Consider the following 14075-nt stretch of genomic DNA (forward strand, 5'->3'; position numbering starts at 1 on the left):
GTATTATACAAAAAAACATATTTTACATAATATCATTCCAAACCTTTTAACTTAAACATTATCAAAAGTTACTTACCATCAAAACAAATAGGAAGACAACAATTTGACTTTTTACATGAATTTACAAGTTTTTTAAGTCAAAAAAGGGACAAATTTAACAATTTAACGATAATACGGCGAAACCCTATACATAAAAAGCGGCGACATATCTCCTAACCTCACTTTTACTTGTTTTATTAACAGCTATAAATAGCTATGACGTAAACAAAAACAGTAACCTAACCTTACTTATTTATGCATTTTTTTCGACATGTAAATAATGAAAATTGATGATTTCACAAAATGATAATGTTGTTGCTGCTGGTTTTCCTTACATGCAACGAATATCGCGCGCAATTTATGTTTCTCATGAAAATCCCAAGCACAAATGTACGTTATTTATCTTTCTCATAAACCCGAGGCGCATCTAAATAAGTCTCTCGGTTCGCGAGATATTCTTTTTAAAGGTAAACGAGCCCTCCTGGGAGAAAATGAATGCGCCCTTTTCAATTTTCATGCAGTCATAAAACATTTTTCGGGATAAAGGGAATTTGCTCAGAAATTTTTAGGTTATGGCAAAGTATTTCCGCGGTGTTGCCAAGTAGTAAGTAAGTCAATCATTATTTTCTATTGGACTCCTTATATATTTTCATTTTTGGATTCTATGCCAAATTCTAAGAAATATGAGGGGTCACATGCCATGTTTTGCTTGAATGGTTTCGAAGATATAGGCAGTTAAAATTTGTCTCTTTTTTGACTTTAAGAGGACGTAAAGAAAAAACTAGGTTAGATAGAGGAAAACGATTTTTACTTTCTTGTACTAACTTATTATATTGATATTATACTGCTGTAACAAAAGCGTCAAAATAATGACATTTGTCAAATATAATTTCTTTTACCTGTTCATATCTCTTAAACCGTTCAAGCAAAATATGGCATGTGACCCCTCAGATTTCTTAGAATTTTATGTAGAATCTAAGCATGTAAAAATATATAGGGGGTCATATATAAAATAATGAACTATTTATTTAATAATTTCTTTTTTTTATTGGTAAACCCTATATATTATTGCATTTTCGCATTCTACATGAAATTCTAAGAAATTTGATGGGTCACACGACATACTTCACTTAAACAGTTCTCAAGATATAAGCAATTAAAAGTTCACTTTCAAGAATTTTAACTGATTATATCTCGAGAACTATTTCATCAAAGTATATCAAGTGACCTATCAAATTTCGTAAAATTTTTTTTTATATTTTACTGAAATATTATTACACTTTTAGAATCTACATAAAATTCTAAGAAATTTGATGGGTCACACGACATACTTCACTTGAACAGTTCTCAAGATATAACCAATTAAAAGTTCACTTTCAAGAATTTTAACTGGTTATATCTTGAGAACTATTTCACCAAAGTATATCAAGTGACCTATCAAATTTCTTAGAATTTTACCTAGAATCCAAATATGTAATAATATATAGCGTGTTCAATATAAAAAAATTAAGTTGCCAGTTCTAAATTCGTTATTTCACATATGACACCCTAAATATTATTACACTTTTAGAATCTACATAAAATTCTAAGAAATTTGATGGGTCACACGACATACTTCACTCAAACAGTTCTCAAGATATAATCAATTAAAAGTTCACTTTCAAGAACTTTAACTGGTTATATCTCGAGAACTACTTCACCGAAATATGTCATGTGACCCATCAAATTTCTTAGAATTTAACATAGAATCCAAATATGCAATAATATATAGTGTGTTCCATTAAAAAAAATAAGGCTGACAATTCCAACTTCATTATTTCATATATGACACCCTATATATTATTGCATTTTTGCATTCTACATGAAATTCCAAGAAATTTGAGGGGTCACATGCCATATATTGCTTCAACGGTTTACGAGATATGAGCCGTAATTTTTTTCAACTTTAAGAGGCTGTGGAGCAAAAACTATTTTATATAGCGAGAAATGGTTTTCACATTTGAATTTGCTCAGAAATTTTTAGGTTATGGCAAAGTATTTCCGCGGTGTTCCCAAGTAGTAAGTAAGTCGACTTTTTTTATCAACAGTGTAATTTTTATCAGACGAGTGCTAATTTCATTATTTTCAATTTGACTCCTTATATATTTGCATTTTTGGATTCTATGCCAAATTCTAAGAAATATGAGGGGTCACATGCCATGTTTTGCTTGAATGGTTTCGAAGATATAGACAGTTAAAATTTGTCTCTTTTTTGACTTTAAGAGGACGTAAAGGAAAAACTAGGTTAGATAGAGGAAAACGATTTTTACTTTCTTGTACTAACTTATTATAATGATTTTACTGCTCTAACAAAAGCGTCAAAATAATGACATTTGTCAAATATCATTTCTTTTACCTGTTCATATCTCTTAAACCGTTCAAGCAAAATATGGCATGTGACCCCTCAAATTTCTTAGAATTTTACCTAGAATCTAAATATGTAAAAATATATAGGGTGTCATATATAAAATAATTAACTATTTAATAATTTCTTTTTTTTTTATTGGTAAACCCTATATATTATTGCATTTTCGCATTCTACATGAAACTCTAAGAAATTTGATGGGTCACACGACATACTTCACTTAAACAGTTCTCAAGATATAATCAATTAAAAGTTCACTTTTAAGAATTTTAACTGGCTATATCTCGAGAACTATTTCATCAAAGTATATCAAGTGACCTATCTAATTTCTTAGAATTTTACGTAGAATTCAAAGATGTAATAATATATAGCATGTCCCATTAAAAAAATGAAGTTGACAATGCCAACTTCATTATTTCATATATGACACCCTAAATATTATTACACTTCTAGATTCTACATAAAATTCTAAGAAATTTGATGGGTCACACGACATACTTCACTCAAACAGTTCTCAAGATATAACCAATTAAAAGTTCACTTTCAAGAATTTTAACTGGTTATATCTTGAGAACTACTTCACCGAAATATGTCATGTGACCCATCAAATTTCTTAGAATTTAACGTAGAATCCAAATATGCAATAATATATAGTGTGTTCCATTAAAAAAAATAAGGCTGACGATTCCAACTTCATTATTTCATATATGACACCCTATATATTATTCCATTTTTGCATTCTACATGAAATTCCAAGAAATTTGAGGGGTCACATGTTATATATTGCTTCAACGGTTTACGAGATACGAGCCGTTAAAAATTGCATTTTTTTCAAGTTTAAGAGGCCGTTGAGCAAAAACTATTTTATATAGCGAGAAATGGTTTTCACATTTCTGTATTCATTTTTTAAAACCTACATGCTGATATACATTTTTTATAATTTTTTTTGACATCTAACCTCATGCAAGCATCTACCAAAAAAAATCAGTCCTGAAAATACCTCAAGTGGTGCTTGAAATGGCCCTTTTTTGTTAATAAAAAAATCCGGAGGGCCATGGATGGAGGACTGAGAGTGGAGGGTGAAGGGCTCCATTCGTGTTACAAATAGAGACTGCCCTATGAGGGTAATTTACCCCAAACGTGCCAAATTTAAAGTTTTAAATTAATTGTGCAGTCCGGACTATTTAATTTTGTGTTCCGGCTCCGGCTGCCTGGATATCGATTACCGAAAATTGCACCGTGTCGAGCTAAATTTAGACCCCATATTTGGGGAAAAATCCGGGAAGCTATTAAATTTACATCCACTTCCAGAGTTCTTTATATCCAACCTGAGGCAAACAAAAACTTTTTTTTTCTTAACTTTTATCACCTGATTTTACCATTTGCGGGTATGGGTCACGTTCAGCGAACATCTTGGCGGGAAATTTGAATTTTCTTTTTAGCGGCAGATTTAAATTAAAGGAGCGCGAAGTGTATAAATTCCCAGTTAAAAAGGCCCGTTAATCCACTTTGAAGGGATTTTGGCAAAAGTTGAATCGCGGCATTTTTTTATGTTGTCGTCGACGTGAGTGGGCGAGGCGGGACTTTTGACTGCCCCAGACAAATAAATAAAGAAAATGAAATTTTCTGTCCAAGTGGGTATTTTTACGGTTGTGGGCGGACAACAATTTGCAACATTCTCTGGACAAACAGAGGGAATTTTCACCCCAAGGCCTGTCGGTACAATTTATGACATTTTTTATAAAATTTTTTGCACGCCCACTAACAAGTTAATTATGTGGCCCCCGTATCTATAAATAAACAAAAATAAATTTTCTTGAAAATAGCACGGGCGTATTATTTTTGTCTACCTGGAATATTTTCAAAATAGTCTCAACTTGTTTTCTGGACGACCTATTGTATCCCGCACCCAAGGACGGCACGTAATATTTACACACAAATATTTACTATATTACAAATACACATCCTATATGTGCCTATTTATATGGGAATAAATCTTCCTTTTTTTTTATTAAATCCTTCCCGGGAACATTTAGGGAGTCGTAAAGAGAATTCGGGCAAAATGGATGCGATCCCTCCTAAGCATTAAGGGATCAGCTCTTTGTTTCCCTAAAAGACATTTCTTGTTTCTCGCAAGCATATCAGCTCTGGTTGTAAGCCTAAGGAAATCAGACGAGTGTTTTCTTATATAGGGTGAAAATTTATTGTCATAGTATTAGGTTAATAGATGCTAATTTCCTTATTTTCCTCTATATTATTGCATTTTTGGATTCTTCGTGAAATTCTAAAAAAATTGAAGGGTCGCTTGCCACATTTTGACTTTTTGCTAAAGGACATCAGGGCAGTCTATATGGTTGATAGATATTGAAATATTAGTAAAATAAATGAAAACCATTTTTTTGTATATTAAACGATGGATGTTTTAGACCCTCTTAAGGATACCAAAGAGGCAATCTTAAGTGCCCATATCTTGCAGTCTATTAGAGGAAAGTATGGCATGTTGCTATTTAAATTTCTTAGAATTTTATGTAGAATCTGAAAATGTAATAATTTGTCGGGTGTTATATGTAAAATAATGAAGTTGGGATTGTCAACCTAATTTTTTTGAATGTCGCACCCGATTTATTATTTCATTTTTAAATTCTATGTGAAATTCTAAGAAATTTGATGGGTCACATGATATACTTTGATGCAGTAGTTTTCGAGATATAACCAGTTGAAATTCTTAAAAGTGAATTTTTGATTGAATATATCTTGAGAACCGTTTAAGAAAAGTGTATCATGTGACCCATCAAATTTCTTAGAATTTCATGTAGAATTTAAAAATGTAATAATATATAGGGTGTCATATGTAAAATAACGAAGTTGGCACTGTCAACCTCATTTTTTTGAATGAGAACACCTATATATTATTGCATTTTTCAATTCTACATAAAATTCTAAGAAATTTGATGGGTCACATGATATACTTCGGTGAAGTAGTTCTCGAGATATACCGATTTGAAAATCGTAAAAGTTGATTTTTAATTGAATATATCTTAAGAACCGTTTGAAAAAAGTGTGTCATGTGACCCATCAAATTTCTTAGAATTTTATGTAGAATTTAAAAATGTAATAATATATAGGGCGTCATATGTAAAATAACGAAGTTGGCCTTGTCAACCTCATTTTTTTTTAATGAGACCCCCTATTTATTATTTCGTTTTTAAATTACACATAAAATTCTAAGAAATTTGATGGGTCACATGACATACTTTGATGCAGTAGTTTTCGAGATATAACCAGTTAAAATTCCTAAAAGCGAATTTTTAATTGATTATATCTTGAGAACCTTTTGACAAAACTGTATCAAGTGACCCCTCAAATTTCTCAGAATTTCACATAGAATCCAAAAATCCAATAATTGAAACTAACAATGCAATTGGCCCTAATAATTCACCTTAGAAACACTTCAACAATGTGCTTAAAAAAAAGAAAATTTCACTTTGCACACCTAAAATAGTAAACAAACCTGTTGCCTAAAACGGGCCAGGGTCCAAGAACAGAATTATGAAAATAAGAGTCTATTAGTAAACACGTAGGCGCGGTAAAATCCTCGTCGATACACGGGAACGTGACGTATGGGGAAAAGCGTCGCGACGCACTGAACGGCGCTTCGAGCCATCATAGACGCGCCCCGCACGATTTTCAAAACGCCCGCACGTGCGCCAACTACGATCCCTCCATTCAAGATTTTCAAATTCAATTATTGTTTTCTTACCGCAATATAAAAAGTACCACTTTCCATATAGATACGAGAGGTAAGAAATGTCGTAAACAGATGGCGCATGTGGCGTTAATTGGTTTTTCTTACCTATATAGTCATGCGTGCACCCTGTATAATCATGTATTGTTTTATGCTGATTAAGTGACGTCATGGTTCACAGGTTTTTCCCCATATACAACGTCAAGCCCAATAGACACGTCAGGAAACCCTTTGTCGCTTAGGACAATACCGGCACCGTTGACAGGGTTTTCGCATGGCCGTTCATCGTCGTAATAGCGGTTCATTGTCTTTTTTTTATTTATTTATATCATCATATCTAAATTTTAATATCTCCGGGTCAGTCAGTAAAATAAAACGTTCCGTTTTACGATCTCATAGAATTTTTACAAATATCATAGACGTCCGTTTGCCTGATAGTTTTTATTAAATTAATGCCGTAGGTGGCAGCACTGGGCTTAAAAAATTGTTCCGTGACGTTGATACGTCTCACGTCCGCCATTTTGTTTCGGTCGGTAAGGCAGAGTGCTCATTTACCAACGGCATATGAAATTCATATTTTGAAATAATTGTTTGACAATTGACGATATTCGCGCATGCGCGGAACGGCCAAATATTATTCGAGGAGAAAATTGACTTTCCCGATCAGTGTGTAAAATAATTAATTGAATAAATTGTTCCTTGCAGATCAAACATGTTTGGGAACTCCTGTGCTGAAAAGCATATAAGGCAACTGTCACAATTGTCATATAAGTCATCTGTCAAAAATTATATGGTCCGTACAATAAATAATGACTAGGTTTACACGTGACATTTTTCACGCAATTTGAATTAGAGTGTGAGATAGTGGAGAGATTAATTAAGAATATCTTTAATAAAAGAATACAATTATGTAATTTTTACGAAGGCACTATAAAGCACACCACAACAAAATCAAAATATCTCGACTTTCAAATTTTTGTTAGTTGGCAGCACTGAAAATTAATGCGTCTTTGGATCTTCTTATGTATACATGGACCATTATCCTTAATGTTGTTAATTATCACGGACATGCGCATTACAGCAGCGAGATCATCCACATATTTAAAACGTTTTAAAATAATGCGAATTAGGAACGGTTTAGGCGTTTTAACTTAATTCACATTTCATTGCATGTATTCATGGTAAATGAAAAAAGTTTTAGAACCTCTGTCTTGCAGTTCTTTAAATGTCAATATTATTTATGACAAATGTCAAGGTCACAAATAATGGACATTTGAAGGAACCACAAAAAAGTTTTGGAACCTCTGTTCTACGGAGCATAAAGACCATTGTCAATGATGTCATCATTCAAAAGCATTATTGACAAAATCTGAAATAAATAATGAAAAGGAAAATTAAAAAATGTTTTAGAACCTTTTTGCTAGGGGGAAATTTTGACAGCTGTCAACGTCACAAATATTTGACATTTTAAAATTGTATGAACAACTGTAATTTTTTTGATAATTTAAAGAAACCAGAAAATGTTTTGAAATGTTCATCTCGGTGTTGCAGTAGTTACTTCAATGTCATAGTTGTCATTTACGTCACCTGTCAAAAATTATAAGCTCCGTGAAATAGAAATAACCTTTGAAAAAGTTTGAGAACCTCTGTGCTGTGGGAAAATTGTGACATCTGTCGACGTCACAAACATTTGATTAAAAACTGTTTAATGTCATTGTTTCAACATTTAAAGGAACAGAAAACGTCTTGGAACCTCTGTGCTGCACAGCACATAAGGCAACTGTCAACGTCATTTACGTCATCTAACAAAAATTAAAAAGTCATAAAAAGTGATTTCAAAAAATGTTTTAGAGCCTCCATAATACAGGGAAATATGAGGCAGCTGTGCACGTCACGGTTGTCATTTACATCATCTGTCAAAAATTGCAACGTCTATAAAAAAAATAATAAATAGAAAATTTAAAACAGTTTGAGAATTTCTGTGCTGCGTAAAAACTGTGAATTGTCAATGTCACAAATATTGGATATTTTGGAATCGTATGTTAATATTTGACCATTTAAAAGAATCATAAAATGTTTTGAAACCCCTGTGCTGCATAATAAATAGAACATCTGTCAACGTCGCAGTTGTCTTTTACGTCATCTGTCAAAAAGTACAAAGTATGTAAAATAATGAATAAATTGGAAATTAAAGAAGTTTTAGAACCTCTATGCTAGGTGACAATTTTGACAGCCGTCAACGTCACAAATATTTGACATTTAAAAATTGTGAATTGTCAATGTCACAAATATCGGATATTTTGGAATCGTATGTTAATATTTGACAATTTAAGAGAATCATAAAATGTTTTGAAACCCCTGTGTTGCATAGTAAATAGATCATCTGTCAACGTCACAGTTGTCTTTTACGTCATCTGTCAAAAAGTACCAAGTATGTAAAATAATGAATAAATTGGAAATTAAAGAAGTTTTAGAACCTCTATGCTAGGTGACAATTTTGACAGCCGTCAACGTCACTAATATTTGACATTTAAAAATTATAGACAAGACATGTCAGAATCGTAAAACGTTTCGGAGTCTTTGTGCTGCGTATTAATTACGTAAACGTGACAATTGTCATTTATTTTACCTGTCAAAAATTACAAAGTTTATAAAATAGATTTAAAAAAAAATTAAAGTTTTAGTACCCCTGTGCTGCAGAGAAATAATGACCGCTGTCAACGACTCAATTATTTGACATTTTGAAATCTTATTCACAAATCTTTTTTGGAACCTCTGTACTACATAGTAATCACCTCAATGTCATACTTGTCATTTACGTCACCTGTCAAAAATTGCAACGTCTATAAAAAAACTAATAAATAAATAGAAAATTTAAAAGTTTGAGAATTTCTGTGCTGCGTAAAAACTGTGAATTGTCAATGTCACAAATATCCGATATTTTGAAATCGTATGTTAAAATTTGACCATTTAAGAGAATCATAAAATGTTTTGAAACCCCTGTGCTGCATAATAAATAGATCATCTGTCAACGTCACAGTTGTCTTTTACGTCATCTGTCAAAAAATACAAAGTCTAAAATAATGAATAAATAAATGTTGACAGTCGTCAACGTCACAAATATTTGACATTTAAAAATTATAGACAAGACATGTCAGAGTCTTTGTGCTGCGTATTAATTACGTAAACGTGACAATTGTCATTTATTTTACCTGTCAAAAATTACAAAGTATATAAAATAGATTTAAAAAAAAATTAAAGTTTTAGAACCCCTGTGCTGCACAGAAATTATATCCGCTGTCAACCACTCAATTATTTGACATTTTGAAACCGTATTTACAAATCTTTTTTGGAACCTCTGTACTGCATAGTAATCACTTCAATGTCATACTTGTCATTTACGTCACCTGTCAAAAATTATAAAGTCCATAAAATACATAATAAAAGGAATGTTTAAAGAAGTTTGAGAACTGCTGTGTCACGGGGAAATTATTACAACTGTCAACGTCACAAATATTTGACATTTTAAAATCGTATTCACAAATCTTTTTTAGAACCTCTCTACTGCGTAGTAATTACTTCAATGTCATACTTGTCATATACGTCACCTGTCAAAAATTATAAAGTCCATAAAATACATAATAAAAGGAAACTTTAAAGAAGTTTGAGAACTGCTGTGTCACGGGAAAATTAAGACAACTGTCACAAATATTTGACATTTTAAAATTAGCTGTCATTGCTTGACAATCTAATGGAGTCAGAAAAGGTTTTGGTCATAGTTGTCACTTACGCCACCTGTCAAAAGTTACAAACTCAATAAAATAAATAATAATAAAAGGAAAATTTAAGAAAGTTTTAGAACCTCTGTGCTACAGTGAATTGATGACAATATTTACTGTCAGCCGGTTTTGAGCCTCTGTGCTGCCTAATAATTACTTCTATTGTCAACGTCACAGTTGTCATTTATGTCACTAGTCAAAAATTACAACATTCCTAAAATCAACGATAAAAAGGAACATTTTAACACCTACTGTTTCAGGACCTCCGTGTTTTAAGACGTCGCCTGTCGCATTGTTTGACAAGCTAACAGAATCCGAAAACGTTTTGGAACCTCTTTGCTACGAAGCATATAAGACGGCTGTGAACGTTATTTACGTCAGCTGTCAAAAAATTACAAAGTCTTTGAAATAATTAATTACAAAAAAATTAAAACAGTTTAAGAATCTCTGTGCTGCGGATATATTTGACATTTTAAAATCGTTTAAATAAAACATCATTTGTCATTGCATGATGACAATCTAAAGCAACTGTCAACGTCACCTGTCAAAAAAGATTTCGCCTACGTCACAAACGAAACTGCATAACCAACTTGGCAACTGACAGTTGACACACCTATTAATAACCGACGTGCCTTTTGCTTTCATAGACAAGACATATCAGAATCGTAAAACGTTTCAGAGTCTTTGTGCTGCGTATTAATTACGTAAACGTGACAATTGTCATTTATTTTACCTGTCAAAAATTACAAAATCTATAAAATAGATTAAAAAAAAAATTAAAGTTTTAGAACCCCTGTGCTGCACAGAAATTGTGGCCGCTGTCAACGACTCAATTATTTGACATTTTGAAATCGTATTCACAAATCTTTTTTGGAACCTCTGTACTGCGTAGTAATTACTTCAATGTCATACTTGTCATTTAAGTCACCTGTCAAAAATTATAAAGTCCATAAAATATATAATAAAAGGAAAGTTTAAAGAAGTTTGAGAACTGCTGTGTCACGGGAAAATTAAGACACCTGTCAACGTCACAAATATTTGACATTTTAAAATTAGCTGTCATTGCTTGACAATCTAATGGAGTCAGAAAAGGATTTGGTCATAGTTGTCACTTACGCCACCTGTCAAAAGTTACAAACTCAATAAAATAAATAATAAAAGGAAAATTTAAGGAAGTTTTAGAACCTCTGTGCTACAGTGAATTGATGACAATAATTACTGTCAGCCGGTTTTGAGCCTCTGTGCTGCCTAATAATTACTTCTATTGTCAACGTCACAGTTGTCATTTATGTCACTTGTCAAAAATTACAAAATTTCTAAAATCAATGATAAAAAGGAACATTTTAAAACCTACTGTTTCAGGACCTCCGTGTTTTAAGACGTCGCCTGTCATTGTTTGACAAGCTAACAGAATCCGAAAACGTTTTGGAACCTCTGTGCTACGAAGCATATAAGACGGCTGTCAACGTTATTTACGTCACCTGTCAAAAAATTACAAAGTCTGTGAAATAATTAATTAGAGAAAAACAGTTTAAGAACCTCTGTGCGGCGGGGAAATTATAAAAGCTGTCAACGTCGCAAATATTTGACATTTTAAAATCGTTTAAATAAAACATCATTTGTCATTGCTTGATGACAATCTAAAGCAACTGTCAACGTCACCCGTCAAAAAATATTTCGCCTACGTCACAAACGAAATTGCATAACCAACTTGACAACTGACAGTTGACACACCTATTAATAACCGACGTGCCTTTTGCTTTTATAGACAAGACATGTCAGAATCGTAAAACGTTTCAGAGTCTTTGTGCTGCGTATTAATTACGTAAACGTGACAATTGTCATTTATTTTACCTGTCAAAAATTACAAAGTCTATAAAAGAGATTTAAAAAAAAATTAAAGTTTTAGAACCCCTGTGCTGCACAGAAATTGTGGCCGCTGTCAACCACTCAATTATTTGACATTTTGACATCGTATTCACAAATCTTTTTTGGAACCTCTGTACTGCGTAGTAATTACTTCATTGTCATACTTGTCATTTACGTTACCTGTCAAAAATTATAAAGTCCATAAAATACATAATAAAAGGAAAATTTGAGGAAGTTTGAGAACTGCTGTGTCACGGGGAAATTATTACAACTGTCAACGTCACAAATATTTGACATTTTAAAATTAACTGTCATTGCTTGACAATCTAATGGAGTCAGAAAAAGATTTGGTCATAGTTGTCACTTACGCCACCTGTCAAAAGTTACAAACTCAATAAAATAAATAATAATAAAAGGAAAATTTAAGGAAGTTTTAGAACCTCTGTACTACAGTGAATTGATGACAATAATTACTGTCAGCCGGTTTTGAGCCTCTGTGTTGCCTAATAATTACTTCTATTGTCAACGTCACAGTTGTCATTTATGTCACTTGTCAAAAATTACAACATTTCTAAAATCAATGATAAAAAGGAACATTTTAAAACCTACTGTTTCAGGACCTCCGTGTTTTAAGACGTCGCCTGTCACATTGTTTGACAAGCTAACAGAATCCGAAAACGTTTTGGAACCTCTTTGCTACGAAGCATATGAGACAGCTGTCAACGTTATTTACGTCATCTGTCAAAAAATTGCAAAGTCTGTGAAATAATTAATTAGAAAATAATTAAAACCGTTTAGGAACCTCTGTGCGGCGGGGAAATTATAACAGCTGTCAACGTCGCAAATATTTGACATTTTAAAATCGTTTAAATAAAACATCATTTGTCATTGCTTGATGACAATCTAAAGCAACTGTCAACGTCACCTGTCAAAAAAGATTTCGCCTACGCTACAAACGAACTTGACAACTGACAGTTGACACACGTATTAATAACCGACGTGCCTTGAAAAAATAAATCCGAGGGTGCCTTGCCGGGTACTATACGGCCACAACCACCGCCGGCTCATGCATCACACTTGAATAGAGAGAGAGAGAGAGAAAACCTGTTTTAACGGGCGAATGAAAGAGAGGGACAGAAGAACGGCGGCCATATGGCGCAAGTACATTTCAGCGGAACTGCGGTGCAGACAAAACATTTCACGATTTTATTTTATAAGAAAACAGTTTCGTTGGGTTTCGGTACGTACCGTACGTACGTACGAGCGGTTCGCTTTTTGTTGGTTGTTCTTCGGTCGGAATTCCTCTCGTTTCCACGGGATTATGTGAGAAAGCTGGATTTTTTTTTTGGGTATCTTTTCCAGCAGGAATATTCGTGTTTTGGGGTGTTTTTAAGGTAAGTTACTGATGGGGTTTTGAAGCTTCAAAGATTTGAAGAATAGAATAGAAGGGATGATAATATAAGTATTGGCACTCCCTGTATATTTGTATACATGTGGATAGAAGGTAATTTTCGAAATAATTCATGCCTCTGCTCTATAGGCTTAAATTCTGTAAATAAAAACATATATAACTGTGATGATCTTTTGGAGGGTAGGAGTTTACCTAGTGCCCCAGCAAAAACATCATTTTATTGTCCCGTTTTCTGATATGTCAGAGTGAGATGCGTATATTGAAATAAAATATGAACTTTTCCCTCTTTCTTTCTATACTGTCTGGATCCACTGGACGTAGTGTTTTTCAGGAACATTAGAGAGAGAAGCAAACTCTTCTGTGAGATGAGGGGGGGGGGGACACACAAGGATAACAATTGAACTCTCACTTTTTAAATAATATCTGCAATTAACATAATCGAATTATAATCAGATTATTACAGTACATCCGTCCGGTAAAGGATTGTTTCTTAATTACCACTCAAGTGGGCTGCCGTGGTGTAATTGAACTCGAATCGACCGACGACGACGACGTCTTATTTAAGTGGGCGACTTGGGGTTACTTAAAACCAATAATCGGCCCATTAGTTATAATAAGACACCCTGTAGCAGAAGGTAGGTGTGTCGTCACGATGATGGTTTCAACGAATGTCGCCATGCGAGACGTTAAATGGACCTCAATGAACAAAGAGATTTAATTTTATCGCGGTTGGTTAGTTTTTATGTCAACCTTATATACACCCTAAATAAAATGCGTATTCTGAAGACAAATTTAGAAACAACTGATTTAGGACTCCAAGAGTTTTTT

General features: G+C 33.1%; 2 protein-coding genes across 8 annotated transcripts in view; one reads left to right on the forward strand and one right to left on the reverse strand.

Annotated features, from left to right (window-relative positions):
- The window catches only part of LOC126741590 (ankyrin repeat and death domain-containing protein 1A-like), a 39630-nt gene that overhangs the window by 21599 nt on the left and 3956 nt on the right, over positions 1–14075 (reverse strand). For 4 of the 7 annotated variants that reach the window (XM_050448081.1, XM_050448079.1, XM_050448078.1 and 1 more), the window contains exon 1: positions 5955–6115. The exons of 1 other annotated variant lie outside the window; for it this stretch is intronic. The gene's annotated coding sequence lies outside the window, so the exon portion shown is untranslated. Of the gene's footprint in view, positions 1–76; positions 228–5954; positions 6116–11321; positions 11343–14075 lie in introns of those variants that run through there. 2 more of the 7 variants (XM_050448077.1, XM_050448075.1) reach the window with 2 other exon arrangements.
- The window catches only part of LOC126741587 (titin), a 38913-nt gene continuing 37884 nt past the window's right edge, over positions 13047–14075 (forward strand). The window contains exon 1 of the mRNA XM_050448067.1: positions 13047–13230. The gene's annotated coding sequence lies outside the window, so the exon portion shown is untranslated. The remainder of the gene's footprint in view (positions 13231–14075) is intronic.

The sequence above is a fragment of the Anthonomus grandis genome, chromosome 10 (assembly GCF_022605725.1).
Source record: "Anthonomus grandis grandis chromosome 10, icAntGran1.3, whole genome shotgun sequence".
NCBI classification, from domain to species: Eukaryota; Metazoa; Arthropoda; class Insecta; order Coleoptera; family Curculionidae; genus Anthonomus; species Anthonomus grandis.